The sequence below is a fragment of the Phascolarctos cinereus genome, unplaced genomic scaffold, assembly GCF_003287225.1.
Source record: "Phascolarctos cinereus isolate Bilbo 61053 unplaced genomic scaffold, phaCin_HiC Scaffold_705;HRSCAF=1344, whole genome shotgun sequence".
Lineage (NCBI taxonomy): Eukaryota > Metazoa > Chordata > Mammalia > Diprotodontia > Phascolarctidae > Phascolarctos > Phascolarctos cinereus.
Genome location: NW_027556075.1, coordinates 4,204 through 21,610, shown reverse-complemented (window position 1 = coordinate 21,610; position 17,407 = coordinate 4,204). Strand labels below are relative to the sequence as shown.

The following is a 17,407-nucleotide window of genomic DNA, read 5'->3' as shown; positions in this document are numbered from 1 at the left end:
CTTAAAGGGCCAATGCTGCCAGATGGCAGGATGCGCAAGCACATTTCCCAAACTGCACAAAGACCAGCTGTGGAGATGGCAATGATAAACCCTTTTTGCTAGAAAGAACTTTTCATGGGGAAATCAGCTGAGAAACTCCTCAAATGGCAGTGATATGAGATCACTGCAAGTCCATGGATGGGAAGAAATGACCCTGCAGATAAATTGCAAGCTGTCATTTCCAAATGTTCAATTCATCCTCCTTTACTGCAGCCACATGATTAAAAAATGAGCTTGACCTCAGACCAAAACACTCAGAACCTTGTTTACCAGATTACCATGAGAAGGATAAATAACCTCTAGTGTCAAAAACATCTGATTTCTTTTTTCCTTTTTCTTTTTAGAGACATTCAAGATAACATCAATATCCGAACAATTGAAAGAAATTCTTTTGCAGGACTAAGTTCTGAAAGTGTGATCCTGTAAGTTTTTTTTTTAAAATCAAATATATCAAATGTATTTTAATACCATAGTTTCTCCTCAATAATAAATGCATCTTTCTGACTTGTAACTTTGGCATGCAGCCACTGAAATTATTTCCTTGCTCTATGTGTCTCCCTCATTTCCCATCTTTACATATCAGAATCACAACATGGAGTCATGTTAATAATTTATAATTCTGTGGCATAATTCAAGTATTTAAAATTGCTCTTTGAATGATGGTCTCCTGTGATGCAACATCTGTTGCAAAAACAGAATAACTCATGCATCCATAAAGCCAGCCATTGCAGGGAAAGATGTTCATGGTCTGGATAGGAAAACTGGGTGAAAGGCTGGTCTGGAAAGATATGGCAATATGTTCTCACAATAACACAGGCCAGCTACTGTTGGACCTTCTTCCTGAGAACAAAAGTGACTTCTTTCCATGGAACAATCACGTTTTGAATGAGCTGGCTCTGTTCTCTGATTATTTTTTTTTGTTTAGTTTTAAAATTCATTGTCTTTCCTATGGTGTTAATAACAAACCACCTTCTAATCCACTATGCCAGGGGCCAGATTTGTAAATAACCTGCTCCTTATGGATCCCTCAGGGCCATGGAGCATCTGCAACCTAAGCAGTCTCTGGAGTCCTTAGAATCTATGAAAGGAAGAGGCTCAGCTAGGAGCTTAGTGAGAATTTTTGGGAGAATGATAAGGTTGTCTAACAAAGTATGATCATAGCCTGGACTTTGCAATTATACTAGTGAGGAAACTCTTTTCTATCTCTGTCTTAGAACCCAAGGTTCTAGTGACTTTTAGAAAAAGAACGATGAAATAGAACAAGGGTGTAGATAGCAGATCTTAGCTTGGACTGTTGCAGTAGCCTAAATAGTCTCTCTGTTTCCCAATTGCTGCCCTGTCTAATCCATTTTCCAAACTGACAGATTATTATTCAAAAGACACAGGACTAAATATATCCTCTAAAATCTTCAATGGCTCTCTATTACTTCTGGGATAAAACAAATACAAAGTAGTCAGCCTAGCATTTAAATCCTCCCACGATGTCTCTGGCCCAGCTTTTTATCCCTCCACTTTCTCTCACCATGTTCCAAACAAACTGACCTATTTACAATTCTTTAAACTCCACATTTCATCATATAATCATGCCTTTGAGCAGACAGTGAAGACCTGAGTTCAAATTTGTTCTCAGATACTCACTAGCTGTGTAACCGTGGGCAAACCACAGAAATTCTGTCTGCCTCAGTTTCCTCAACTTCCCATTCAAATCCTTTTCTCTCTTCAATGCCAAGCTCAGGTATCACCTTTTCTATGGAGCCTTTCTAAGTCTACCCTCTCCCCTACTCTATTGAAAATAACCTCTCCATCTCCCCAAATCTTCATAGCACTTCGACAAGACCTCTCCTCTACTCTCATCACATTTGACTTTTAGTTATCATTTATTTATGCACCTATCCTATCCCTCCTATTGGATTATAATTTGCTTGAAGGGGCTGAATACGTTTCCATCCTTGCATCTCTAAAACTTCTTCCTTTTCCTTAATGCCATTTGTTGTTTTATAGCCCTTTGACAATGCCAGCCTGGCCACAAATACAATCACAGTTGTTTTTCATCCCAGCTTGAGAAGAGGAGAAACTAACTGGAGATAAGAACTAAAAGGAAGAGGGTTTTTTTTCCTCCCTTACAGTGAGAGATCCTGTATGGGAAAAGGTGAAGATTATACCACAGAGTCCCAAGGAATGCTAAGCTAAGTGGCTTAAGGCCTCCTAGAAACAGTCTTTAGGGATTAGAAAAAGTATCCAGGGCATTTTCCTAGCAGATTGGTCTCACTTTCAGCCTACTGCCAGATCACCTCTATCCCTAAAAGGTGGCATAAGGCAGCTTTTCCAGCAAGCATTCTCATCTTAGGTGAAGGCTGGTACCTTTAGAGAGCTACATCTCATTTAAAAAAAAAAACCTACTGCTATATTGTTGGGTCAATGACCACCACACGGCAACAAAGACTTGGTGTAGCCCACTAATTCAGAGTCTCCTGAGCCATAAAGTACTCCCTGGTTGTAATTGTCTTAGGTCATGGGTGTATATTTTAGCAAGTTATTGCTTTTCTGCTCTAGTGGTTTGAAAGAGCTAATGCCTAATTTACACGCTAGGGAATATCTGGCTCCCTTTGGATGGGCAAACTGGCTAATTTGCCACAATGTCTCAAAAAGTAAGTTGCACCCTGCTTCTGATTTTTCTATCTATTAGGAGGTGGTGAATGATACTAATGAACTCAATAATTTACTTTCAGAATGTTCAAAGATTCCTTAAAAATCTTCGTTAATGAGTTTCTTTTTAGGTTCAACTTACCTTCACCTTACTCATCCAGATCAAAGGATAATCAATTTAGAACTGGAAAGGACCTTAATGGGTCATCTTATCTAACTCTTTCATTTTATAGATAAGGAAATTGAGGCCAAGAGAGGTGAAATGATTTGCCCAAGGTCACATAGGTAGTAAGTGGTAGGGTCAGAATTTGAACTCAGTTCCTCTGATTCCAAATCTAATACCCTATGCACTGCCCCTCAAGGACTCTAATGACCATAGTATAATTTAGATTAGGAATAGGCTTTAGAAATCTAGTCCAACCCCTTCATTTTACAGAGGAGAGAACTGAAGCCTAGAGAAAGGAAGTGAGCAATAAGTAGCTCCCATTCCAATCCAGTTAGTAGCATGGGGATACAATGGGAAGATGCCCTGGGTTTAGTATGTAAAGAGCAGTTCTCCCTTTGTCATGACCTAGGCCTCAGCTTCCTCATCTTATGTGGCATGGTACACTCTAGCTCTACTCTCTCAGGGTCTAAACTATTAGATCTCCTTCTATATCCTGAAGGGGTTGGGGAATTTTATTTTTCAATGGTTTGAGCCATCATCAGCTATGTTCCCCAACTATGGACTAGTACCCTAATTCCATTTGTGAGCTTAACCTCAGATAATTTTTACAAAGGAATATTTACTTCAAAGATATATTAATAGTAGACATATACACAAGTTCTCCAACACTTTGTGGTCATAATCTTCCCCTACATGTCCTCTTTCTCTGGGAGGGGGAATGGATTCTATTTGAAACCTAGTTCAGATCCTGCATAGCAGTGATCCTACCAATTTCATGTCCAAAGATAGGCTGCCATCTTCTTCTGGGGTGGATTCCCAAATTTCATTCCAGAGGACTGCTCCTTGCTTCTCAGGGCACCTAGATTACTGGATTTCTGGTCCCTTGTGTCTCACATTCCCAGTCTTTGAAACTCTACTCTCTGAAACAGAAAAGAATTGAGAAAAATCCAACAAGGTCTGGTTTTGTTTTTCATTTTTGTTGTTTGTTGTTGGGTTGTTATTTTTTTTTGGGGGGGGGGAGTGGCACATATAGCCTGAGAAAAGGAAGATCTCATGGCTCTTCCTCTTAATTGATGGGTCTTACCAGACCCTGTGAATGAAGGTGCAATCTCCTTCCCCAGAGGTGAAAACAGCAAAGAGAAACTTGGCCAATGCTGCCTCAGGCCCTTTTGAAGAGCACAGTTTCAGGTATGCATCCAATAGAACAAAGCTCCTACCAACGTGGTAGACTGCCTGGAACCGGTTACAGAATGTCCAAGCATGCTTCAGTCGACACACCTTTCTTGCAAACAGCTTCCTAAAGTCCTCCACGTGAAGATACCATCTTAGGAAGATAGTGGAGGCTGCACCTGGATCAGACCCTCATTACATGTAAAATAAGAGGGGTGCACTAAAAGTTCTATAAGGTCCCATTCAGCATTGAATCTGTAATTGTTTCTACCACAGCATGCTTTCTCTCTTAATTGGCCCAGAAGAGAGAGTTCCTTGATTTTCAGCATTTTTTTCTTTTCTATTTTTTTTTTGGGGGGGGTGAGGCGGACAGGAAGGCAAGTGGGATTAAGTGACTTGCCCAGGGTTACATCGATTTTCAGCATTTCTGACTGCTCAGAGTAGCCCAGGTAGAAGGCAGCATCTTGAAAACAAATGAGCTTCTTGAGGGTCATCCTTCATACAAGTTTGATTTTTTATTGATCAGTAAAGCATGACTGAGAGATGGAATTGATGATTAAGCAAGGGGAACAGGGTTGGGACAAAGAAGATATTTAGGTTAATCTATGTCCTGATATTTCCAGATCATTTTCACATCAGCCTAGATGCAGAGAGGTATGATAAAGGCGGCTGATAAACCCTTAGTCACCCTTGCCTCCAAAACTCAGGCTCATCTTGTTAGCACAGTCAAAATCTTCCTATCCCTCCTCATCCTCCCCGCCCCCAAACACCCATCCCTCACTTCACCCTATTCTGTAAATTAATTTCACTTCTTTTCTTGGCTTAACCCAGAGTCTCTCCCCCAGACCCTAAAAAACAGGTCACTGGGACAGGACCTTTGGCTAAGGACTGAGGGGTAAAGAAGAATGGGGGGGGGGACTTGCAGCTTATCCGACAGTTTACTTAAATTATTCCTCCTTTTCCCCACAGATAGGTCTGTTGCCTGGCTTTATCATGAGTGAGAGGAATGAGGCAATGAGGGAAAATATAAGCAAAATAATTTTTAATCATCTCCTCAATGCTCTAAGTCAATAGCTAAGGATGTCTCTCAGCACCTCACATGGCAGGCACACCCTCTGCATGTATAATACAATAGAGCCAGAACAACAGTGCCCACCACCTTACAAATGCCAACTGCTCTTGTGATGCTGCTGCACCTGAGGGCATCTTTTTATTTATGCCTCTAATTGCAGCCGTCTGATCTTGCCCCTGAGCTTCCAAGACTGAAGCCTCTGTCTCACTTGAAAGGCCTGTGAATAGGAAGAATCTCATTATTGGTTTTTAAATGCTTACTTTATTGCAGATGGCTGAATAAGAATGGGATCCAAGAGATACGGAACCAGGCATTCAATGGAACCCAACTGGATGAGCTGTGAGTAGGCTTACCCCGGAGTCCAGATCACTTAGAGGGAAATGGTTCTTCAGGCAATGCTGTTTATTGATATTCATCTGATCTGCTTTTTCTCTGCTCAACCCTCTGCAGGAACCTTAGTGACAATATTAACCTGGAAGACTTACCTAATGACATTTTCCAAGGAGCCAATGGACCAGTCATTCTGTAAGTAGCTACCCTTTCACCCTTGTTCATTAGTTCTGAGATGGAGAGTACCATGAAAGGTCAATGGTTACTGCATAGCACAAAGTCTCTGAAAAGGCTTCTGGGAATAATTTGAGTCTGTCCCAAATCTTGTACAAAGCCTAAAGTACCATGTACATGTGCATAATATGCATATCTATGTGTATATTACAGATATACATACATATTTGTGGTAGATATATGATATATACATATATGTGTATACACACACACACACAGAGTTGTTTTTCAGTCATGTCCAACTATTTGTGACCCCATTTGGAGTTTTCTTGGCAAAGATACTAGAGTGATTTTCCATTTCCTTCTCCAGCTCATTTTATAAATGGGGAAACTGAGGCAAACAGATTAAGTGACTTGCTCAAGGTCACTTAGCTAGTAAGGGTCTGCAGCCAGATTCAAGCTCAGGAAGATGAGTCTTCCTGACTCCATATCCAGAACTCCATCTGCTGAGCTACCTACCTGTCCATATACATATATAGCACTTATATATAAACATACATAGATATAGACATGCATATATGTATGTGCAATAGTATACATGTATAGGTACAAACATTGCATAATACAGATATACACATACAATATTTATACACACATATATGTGTGTATAAAAATGTAAGTATGTAGATAGATAGATAGATAGATACATAGATGTAGATACATACACATATACATACTATTACCTTTGGCAACCAATTACCTTTGGTGATGCTGCAGATAGAAGACTGGACCTGCAGTCAGAAAGACTGAGTTCCAATCCTGCCTCAGACACTAGCTGTGTGACCAGAACAAATGACTTCACCTCTGTCTGCCTTTGCATCCTCATCTATAAAATGCAGATAATAACACCTACTCTCAGGATTGTTATAAGAATCAAATGAGAAAATAGTTATAAAAGCACCACATGAATGCTAGCTATCATTGCTGTTGCTTGTCTTTATTCTCAAAGAGACCATGACATCAGCAAGGTGACCTGCAAGTGAATTGGATTTAAGTGAGGCAGGGCTGTGCAAAGTCACCAGCCTCACTCTCTCCTCTGAATCCATCTAGATCCCAGATATAGATCAGGAAAATTGGAGATGGTCCTGGATACAGTGAGAGACCTTGGCCTTTTTTAAGTTAAGGTCTTTCCCAGGTCTCAGTCTGATTGAGGCAACATCTATTCAGTGATTAAGGTTGGGTAAGAAATGAGGCAAAGAATGGCCTCTTTTACCTAGTTTGCAGAAACAATTGCTATTTACACTCACTCTGAGCCATCAGGACCCAAACAATGACCAAGTGAGGCTTGGGCTAGGACCTGTTATTGGCCAATAAATGAGAGCCAGAATGATCTGGATTTAAAGCATGGGCATCTAGTTGGTAAAGCCCAAGATATCTTGCAAGTTTTCAGTGATCAAAATTTACATTCCTTTGGGAAGAGCACCCTCAGGTAACGGTATGATACCCTATGTGGACAGAGAGAAAGGAGGAAAGGAGAAAGGGAAAAGGAAGGAAGGAAGGAAGGAAGGAAGAAAGGAAGGAGGGAAAAGCTATTATTGCTATTATTATTACAGATAACCACCCTACAAAAGGAGATTGATTGCTGCTCTCCATCCACACACTTTACTCTGACCAACCTTAAAACTCCACATACTCCCTCTAATTACCTAACACACAAATGCACTGATCTTTGGACCCTCCTTATCTAGCAAATAGAGTCCAAATTCCTTAGCCTGTCTTTCAAGGTCCTCCACAGACTGGCCCCTACCTAGATCTTACACCCATTCCCTCGTTGGCCTACATATACGCTATATTACAACCAATTATTCATCAGTGCTTCAACATGTAATGCATAGTCCTGTTTCCACATCTCTGGTCATGCTTAGCCTCTCATCTGAAACGCTCACTTTTCTTCTCTTCACTTATCTAAGCACTACCCTTCCTTTGTTGTTGTTGTTGACAGCCAGCTCAAGTTCTGCCTTCTCCGTGAAGCCTTCATCAAATACCAGGTTCACCATTTGTTAATTGATTAATTGATTGGCCTTGATCCTCAGCGATCACTTTCTCCTCTCAATTCCTATAGCAGGTCTTATTCATACTACTCAATTTTATCACATTTAATGGACATAGAATACACAGTATAGCATGCTGGCATTTGAGTCAGCAGACAATTTCAAACCCTATCACTGATACTCACTGGTTCTGAGATCATGGGCAAGTAAGTGAACCTCTCATATAGCCAGCTTCCCAATCTGTAAAATGAGAATAATAAAAATTGTACTACCCACTTCACTAGGTGATTAGAACAATGTTTTGCAAAACTTAAAGTGCTACTACATAAATATAAAATATTATGGATAGAGCACAGGTCCTGGAGTCAGGAGGACCTGAGTTCAAATCTGGTCTCAGACCACACACTTGACATTTACTAGCTGTGTGACCCTGGGCAAGTCACTTAAACCCAGTTGCCTCACAAATATATATATGTATATGTATATGTATATATATATGTATATGTATATGCATATGCATATGCATATGTATATGTATATGTATATGTATATGTATATGTATATGTATATGTATATGTATATGCATATGCATATGAAGTATTATCATGCTTACAGCATGTCTTACCAACTAGGATATAATCACTTCAAAAGAATGGGTGGTGTTTTGTACTTCTATGTCCCTCTATTGCCTAGCTTAGTGCCCTGTGCCTACTAGCTATTCAATAAATTTTTGTTAAAATGATGGTACAAATACCATGGCCCATCTGCAGAAACATACCCTTTAGGGGGAAACATAGGTATATCTATTCAAAGGTAAAAGGATCACCTTGAAAGTTCAAAGGCCTTTCCTTCAAGGGCCAACTTCAGTCTCACCTTTTCTATGTAGCCTTTCTTCAATGCCTGGCCCATAGTAGTTAATAATAACAATAATAAAAATGATGGCAATAATGATATAGAACATTTATTTACACTTTAAGTTTTGCAAAGTACTTTCAGTCAGTCAGCTAGCGTTTATTAAACATAATACTGTGTGCACATTTACTATGTGCCAGGCACTGTGCTAAGTGCTATGGATACATAAAAATGTAAAGATAAAAACAAAAACAAAAACCAGTCACTACTCTCAAGCAAACAATATGCAAACTACTATGTCCCAACATGATAGGCACAGAATAATTTAGGAGTAGTCTTAGAGGCAAGGCGCTTTGATTAAGGAGCAGCAGGCATGGCTTCTTACAGAATGAGGGAAGCCAGGGAAGCTAGGAGGCAGGGATGGATAAGGAGAACATTCCAGGCATGAGGAACAACTGCTGGAAATCCTCAGAGTGTGAGGAACAGGAAGGAGGCTCACTTGATCCTCACAACAACGCTGTGAGTAGGTGCTATTATGATCCTCACTTTACAAAGTAGGAATCTGAGGCTGAGAGAAGTTGTCTGAGGTGGGATTTGAACTCAGATCTTCCTGATTCCAAGTCCAGCACTCTATCCACCCTGCCACTTAGGTAGGTTAGTGCTTAATAAATTCTTGCTAATGGATTCATTGATTGATCTAGACTTCAATGATCACTTTCTCCTCTGAACTGCTCTAATAAGTATATCTATACTCCTCGAATTGAAAACAGAAGTTGAGTGTCACAGTGTAGAATGTATTGGACACGAAGTGTGCTTTGAACTAGGCAAAATAAACAAGACAATTAACCCATTAGAAATCACTTACAAGGCAGTCAGACTTCAGGAGCTTATCCTTCATGACTTTCAAAGACAGAAAAAGGCAGCTTATTTTGTTCCTATTAAAGAAGCAGCCTGTTAATTCTGTGTAACTCAGATCAGAGTTGACCATGGTCTTAATGGCTCTGAACAGCCTTCTTTCCCAATAAGAAGCAGCTGCAGGTGTTGGGGGAGGGAAGGATGTTAGAGGGCTTTGCAGAAGAGTTCAACCACACATTCAACTGCATTTTAACTTACAAAAGGGAATGTGGCTTAATCTGAGATACCAGATATTTCATCTGAAGATGGAGAGGGGAGACGGGGACAGCAAGACAAGGACCCTAGCACAGAACTGTTCCTCCTAACATTTCCAAAGTGGGAGGTGGGAGAAGGAAAGGCAAAGGGGAGTTAGAGAAAGGATTGTAACCAGAGCTTCAGGCATGGTAATCATCAAGTCAAGGCAAGAAGAGGAGAAAGTTCCCAGTGGGTCTGCAAGAGGCTACATTAAATGCAACAAAGCCTCTCAGAATAATGTTAGAGATTCAGCCTTTTAGAAATAAGCCAATGCTCATTCCCCAGAAAGATATTTCACTAAGCCTCATCACCTATGTACATATACCTTAATGTGAATGAGACAATTCAACTCAACAACCATTTCCTCAAGTACCTACAATATGCAAATCGCTATACTAGATACTAGAGACATAAAGGAAAAAAAATAGCCCCTGCCCTCAAAGAACTTACGTTCATCTGGGAAATACAACATGTAAACAAACATGTATAGTACAAAGAAGATTGAGGAGGAAGAAAATACTAACTGCAATGATCAGGGAAGACATTACAGGGGAGATGACATTTGAGCTGAGAATTGAAAGAAGATAAGGATTTCTGAAAAGTAAAGATGAGAAGTACTTGCTATGTTCCAGTCACTGGACTGAGCACTTTAAAATTGCTATCTCATTTGATCCTTATAACAACCCTGAGAGATAGGTGCTATGATTACCCTCATTTTACAGATGAGCAAACTGAGGCAAACAGAAGTTATATTACTTGCTAGGCTCAGAGGATAGCTTATGTGACTACAGAGGTGAAAATGGAATATCAAACATGGGAAATAACTAGTAGTCCAATTTGGCTGGAACATAAAGTTCATGAGAGGAAAAATAGGGTTAGGCTTAGGGTTAAAGTTAGGATTTATGTTCAAGACTGTGAAGGGCAAAAAGGAGTAGGTAGGAGGCTGGTTGGGGATTGGGGAGAGACTAATATGAAAATTCCAGGCCAACAAGTTTCCATTTCATCCTGCAGGCAATGGACAGTATTGGACAGGGGAGTAATACGGTCATGGTCAGATCTGTGCCATAGGAAGATGAGAGAAGAGGGTAGTGTGCCAGGCACTAAGCTAAGCACTTTACAAATATTATCTTCTTTGATTTCATTTGATTCTCACAATAACTCTATGAGGTAGCTACCATTATTAGCATCATTTTACAATTGAAAAAACTGAGGCACTTAGAGATTAAGTAATTTGTCCAGAGTCACACATCTAGTTAAGTGTCTGAGGCTGGTTTTAAACTCATTGTTATACTATTGCTATTGCTACTATATTATTATTACCTTTCATGTTTGGGGGATAGTGGCCTAGTGGATAAAGCACCAGGCTGGGGTCAGGAAGACCTGAGTTCAAATTCAATCTCAGACACTTACTAGCTTATATGACCCTAGTTAGTCACTTAACCTTTGTTTGCCCCAGTTTGCTCATATGTAAAATGGGGATGATAATAATAGCACCTACCTTCCAGGATTGTCATAAGGATCAAATGAGACAATAATTTTAAAGTGTTTCGTCCAGCACCACACATAGCAAGTGGTATATAAATGTTAGCTATTATTATTATTAAATGCCTACTTTATGCCAGATACTATGCTCAGTGCCAGTATTAGAAGTACAAGTAATAAGGCAATCTCTAGTCACAAGGAGTTTATTTCTGAAGAGGAAAGAGATCAAGTACACACAGCAATAGATATAACATAAATCGAGGCAGCTAGGTGGCACAGTGAGTAGAGCACCGGACCTGGAGTCAGAAAGCCCAGAGTTCAAATCTGATCTCAGACACTTAGCAACTGTGTGATCCTGGGCAAGTCATTTAATTCCTGCCTGCATAAAACTGGAGAAGGAAGTGGTGAACCACTCCATCTTTGCCAAGACATGGACCAAGTGTCCATGGGGTCATGAAGAGTTGGACACGACTAAATGATTGAACAATAACAACAGCATTATTATAAAGTGAATAAATACAGATATATACAAACTGAAAGGGAAGAGAGATACAGGGCAATCACGTAAAGAGGTGTCAAGGTAAAGTGAGGATTTTTTTCAAGTATAAGATAGACCTAAACAAGTTTGTATGCAGCAAGGAAAAAGCCAGTCAGTAGGGACAGACTGAAGATGAGGGACAGATGGACTGATCAATGGATTAAGCAACTGGAGAGATGGGAGACGAGGGGATTGAGGGCATGAGTATAACAGCTGGCATTAGTAATTAGAAAGACCACATTCTAGGGGCAGCTAGGTGGCACAGTGGATAGAGCACCGGCCCTGAAGTCAGGAGGACCTGAGTTTAAATCTGGCCTCAGACCAAACACTTAACACTTACTAGCTGTGTGACCCTGGGCAAGTCACTTAACCCCAACTGCCTAAAAAGCAAAAAAAAAAAAAAAGAACACATTCTTCACCAATAAGGGAAGGAAAGACAAGCATTAGAGACATTTTGGAGTATGAAATGGAGGAAAAGGAGTTCACCATCAATGACCTTTGTTTTCTAAGTAGAGCAAGACACAACTGAATCTAATGCACAGAATGGGTGAAAAGGAAATGGGGGCTTTGGAGAGAGAAAGGAATGTTTGGAAAAGTCACAGAGGACAATGGGATAGGAAGTCAATCAAAGAGAAGTAAAAGCTTTTTTATGCAGCAGTCAGGGGCCCAGTCAGTGTGATGGGACCCTGCAGAAGTGTTTAGCAGATTAGGAGTATGAATGGAGAAGGCAGATGGTAGGGGAAATCTGGACTTGAAAGTTGGCAGGTTGTAAACATCAGGCAGTTAGACAAGAGAATAAGGGGATCAAGGGTGGAAGACAGTGTATAGTAGAACTGGCAAAATACAGAGTTAAGCCCATAAAGAGAGGAAAGTGAGTCCAGAGCAGTGGTAATAGTCTGAGAGAATAGAGTAATAAGGCAGCAGTTTCAACAGAGAATGCTGAAACTGAGTCCAAATCCTGACCCTTCCATTTACTACCCATATTACTTTGGGCAAGTAAGTCATTTAATAGTTTCCTCATCTGCAAAATATATTAGATGCTGTCTAACATCCCTTCCAGCCCTAGACCTACAATACCATAGCTGGAGGTTGTAGTGGGAATATAGAATAAGTTTAGATAGAGTGAGAGGGAAATGTGGACAGATCATAGGATCATATAGGTCGGATCATAAACTCAGATCTGAAATGGACCTTGGGTGCCATCTAGTCTAAACCCATAATCTCACATTTAAGTAATTTGAGGCCTAGGGAGGCTACATGACTTGCCCAAGGTCAGAAAGCTACCAACAAGTGAGGCTGATATTGAAACCTGGGTCTTCCATCTCTAAATTTAGCACTCTTTTGACTATACCACACGTCAAAGGAGATTGTGATCAGACAGAAGAATTTCTGAGTTCAAAATCACAGAGGTAGCATTATCATGCACAGTGCTAATATTTAAAGGATGATCATCCCTTTGGGTGGCAGAGGTAGAGTGAAGCTCTAGGTCATAAGAGTTGAAGAAGTTGGTGAGAAAACAAGACGATCAAAGGAACATCAACACGTATCTTGATCCAGGTATGAGAGTCAGTGACTGAGATAGAGAGAAAGACTAGGAGCATAGCACTGAATTTGCTGAGAAAAGAGGGCAAATAACCTACAATCCAGTAGATGCCAGCAACAAGGATCTGGGCTGAATGACACGAACTGGTAGAATGAACCTCAAAGGAGAAGGAGTTGCTGAGTAATGATGATGACAGAAAGAAGGTCTAGTTGTAGAGACAGAGGGTCAAGAGTATCCCAACTGCCCCACTGGGACCACTGATTGAAGGGAGATAAGAGGGGGAGCAACCAGCACCAGAGGGAGTAGCCAGAGATGGAGTGTCTTCTGGAAAGACCCAGGTTTCCATGATCCCACACCAGAAAATGGAAAAAGTGAGATGAAGAACTCTAAGGCCCTGGTCCTGGATTGGTTCCTGGTGATAAGCAACCTGCTATATGAAACCCCTAGTTGTGTATGACATCCTATGGGCAAGAGAACTGGCATCTGTGTGATAGATGGTTTTGAGGTGTTCTCATTTGTCTCAGAAAACTCTGTGCCCTAGAACACAGGAGGAGCTGCTTTCAAATGTTGCAGTAGATTCCAGGTTGAATAGACCTCCAAACTCCCTCCCAGAGGAGGCCAGCTTTGGAACCCTACCTTCTCAGGTCCAGTAATGATAAAGGAAGATACAGTTAAAAGGGCAGGGATGATTCCCACATACTTGGGCCTTTAGTAGCAATGGAAAGCTAAGGTATTGTTTTCTCGGATGATTCATGGTACTAGGTACAGTATGTGGTACATACTAGGCATTCACAGTTACCCCATGTTTTGGCGGACCTAGGACAGTGGGTTCTTGGGCTGCCAACCCAGTTCAACTTCCACCAATAGGGTGAAGTCAGCTCAGCTGAAGCCATAAGATACCCTGAGGAAGGACCAGGTACCATATGCCAGGTGGTACCAACCACTGCTACCACCTTGATCACTACCTACCCTCAAACCTTGGTAGAGATTGCCCAGTACCCCCAGGCTTAGAGCCACTAAAATAGTAGTTCCTTCTAGGACCATCAGCTTTCTTTCCAGGCTAAACCTCACAGTCAACATTCAGGGGTAACAGCCCTCTGAAGAAGGGGTTTTACCTCCTTGCCATGATCAATACCAAATACTAACAGGGCAGGTAACCAGCATAGCTGAAGCAGAAAGGTGCCCTGAGAGGGAAACAGGTAGCAGTATGGGCCAGGAATGTTAAACTGTGACTACTACCTGTCCTCAAAACCAGTGGAGATAGTCAAGTATCCTGAGCCCAAGAGTCCCACGAATAACAGCATCCCCTAGGCCACCAGCCCTGCTTCCTGACTGGATCCTACAATTATCATCCAAGATAGCAATCCTCATGGAAATGTGACCTGCAAACTACCTCCAAGGATGATATAGCCTCCACCTCTATGGCATCCACAGCTACTGAAGATTCAACAAAGGACATTCTCAGCTCCAAAGTCTTTGACATTGTCAAATGGTTCAACATCTGAAATGGACATGGTTTTGTCAAGGAAAATAATATTGAAGAAGATGGATTACCATCTACTCAGTCACTCTACCCTTAGGATCACAGGGCTTTTCCATATGACTGCCACTGAAACCTCCTTTATGTGAGTCACCTCTTATTAGGATGTGAGCTCCTTGGGAGCAGGGACTGTCTTTATTTTTCATTTGAATCCCCAGTGATTAATGCAGTGCTTTGCACATAGTGCAAGATTAATAAGTATTTTTCTATTCATTTATTCATTCATTCTCTGGAAGTGGCCAGGCCTAAGGAGTACTCATTCTTACTGGTTACCAACCAACTGAAGAAGAAAAGTTTGGAGTTTCTGCTTTTTTGTTGGTTTTTAACCTTTTTCAGTCTTTCAGAATGCAAATATCACAGGCTGGAGGTACATTGGAAATAATGTGCAAAGATTGCCTTAAATACCCTCTGTCCATTAAGAGTTAGAAAACATCTAACTTCATAGCAGAAAAGGTCACGCTGGCAGAAATACTCATGGGCATTTTAAAGAAGAAAAACTTCAGATTTAATTCAGGAAATGGAATTAAAAAACCCAGAGATTAAGGCTTAGACAAATTGCAGTTTATTAAATATGTCATTTATTACTTAGATGCCTTAAAATCATGTGTGAGCCCAGGGGCCTCAGCATTTGCCTGTGGCGACAAAAATGGGACCATTAAATTAAATTCTAGTAATGAAAGTTCAAAATCTCCTTTCACCTAAAACAAGAAAGGCAATGTAGGCCAAACTCAGGAACGGCAATAAGCTCTCTAGTCAGTAGACAAAGAGCTGTGGGTCAGTAAGCCAGATAGACCTCAAAATCCAAGGCCAATGTCAGTCACGCTTTCCTTTATGCCTGAAATAAATACGACTTTTGGTTAGGATTAGCAGGTTGTCAAAAGCTAAAACCTATAAAGGGAACTCCACATCCTGTTGGAAAAGAGGATGAACAGGGCAGGAAGCCCCAAGGGAACAGCAATTAGATGAACCTGTAGGCATTCCTATTGTCATGGCATGATTCTCCTTCGCTGTTTGCTCTACCCAGATTTTGGAGCTGTTTAAAGATGTTACAAATCTAAGAGGGACAGTTTGTACTCTCAGTGACAAAATCAATATCAGGATAGATCTCTCTAACTTAGAACAATGATAAAGCTTCATAGGGACAAATAGGAAGAAATTCTACACTTAAGTTTAAAAAGATCAATTTCACAAATTCAGGATAGGGAGGCAGCACTAGATCATACCTCATGTGGGGCAGGGGAAGGAGGTCTTATGTTTTAATTGACCATGTATTTCATAGCAACCAACAGTGTATGATAGTTAACAAGGCAAATACTCTCCTAGGCTGCATGGAAAATCAGTGTCCAAATAGGGGACTACTGGTGATACAGACAGCTAGATGGTTGTTGTGAGGAGTAAAATAAGTAATATTTTTAAAAGCACTTTGCTTACCAAATTTCAACATGCTATACAATAACAATAATAGCTAGCACTGATATAGTGCTTTAAGGTTTGCAAAATGACTTACAAATAGTATCTCACTTTATCCTTACAATAACACTAGAAAGTAGGTTCTGGGGCAGCTAGGGGGCACAGTGGATAGAACACTGGCCCTGGAGTCAGGAGGACCTGAGTTCAAATCCGGCCTTGGACACTTGACACTTACTAGCTGTGTGGCCCTGGGCAAGTCACTTGACCCCATGCCTAGCCAAAAAAATTAAAAAGAAAGAAGAGAAAAAAAGTAGATGCTATTATTGTCTCTTTTATAGATGAGGAAACTGTGACAGAAAGAGGTTAAGTGACTTGCTCAGGATCACATAGTAAGTTAGCTGAGACTGGATATCAACTTAAGTCTGCCTGGCTCCAGACTCCAGATCCATTGTGCTACCTAGCTGCCTCTGATTACTATTATTATCATAATTACTTTCATACTTTATTTTCATCATAGCGTGAGAGAATAATAAGCACCATATTTTAGCACCATTTAAGCTAGAGCATATCTAGAAAAAGGCAATTAAGATGGTGGGAAGACTAGCTATCATGGTATAATTCAACTCGATTCAATAAACATTTATTAAATGCCTACGTGCCAGGCACTCTGCTAAGCACTGGGGATACAAATAAGAAACAGACACTTCACGCCCTCAAGAAGTTTATAATCAAACGGAGAAAGTTTATAAGGTGAGAGGGGAAGAGAGGGGGTGCAGAGAAATTCTAAGTGAGATGGGGGGGTAATGATTATGGTGGAGTCAAATCCAGAAGTGTCGCCAGTGGGAAATAGTTGGACGGAGAACTATAAAAGGACACTGTGGAAGGGGTTTTTTGCACCACCCTCTAGACTCAGAAGATGGAGGCCAAAGACTGAAGACAGAACCCTACAGAGGGAACTGATGAAGTGTGAGTACCAAAGCTGATGCAATCTTCTGGGATGATGGTGATCCTGGAAATTTCCTGCATACAAAGTTCAAATGAACAAACTGGATGTGTTGAACTGTGAGAAGAGAAGACTGAGAGACATAATGGGCTGTCTTTAAGTATCTGAAGGGCATCATCTAGAACTAATAAACATTAAGTGCCTACTATGTGTCAGGCACTATGCTAAACCCTAGGGATACAAGAAGAGGCAAAAGACAGTCCTTGCCCTCAAGGAATTTACAATGTAATGGAGGAGACAAC

The 17,407-nt window shown here is 40.8% G+C and overlaps 1 long non-coding RNA gene across 1 annotated transcript; it reads left to right on the top strand.

Annotated features, from left to right (window-relative positions):
* The first annotated feature begins 376 nt into the window (after positions 1–376).
* On the top strand, positions 377–5,613 carry LOC110204612 (uncharacterized). The gene is made up of 3 exons (XR_002323351.2): positions 377–461; positions 5,364–5,432; positions 5,544–5,613. It is a non-coding gene; the product is annotated as an uncharacterized LOC110204612 (long non-coding RNA).
* The last annotated feature ends 11,794 nt before the right edge of the window (positions 5,614–17,407 follow it).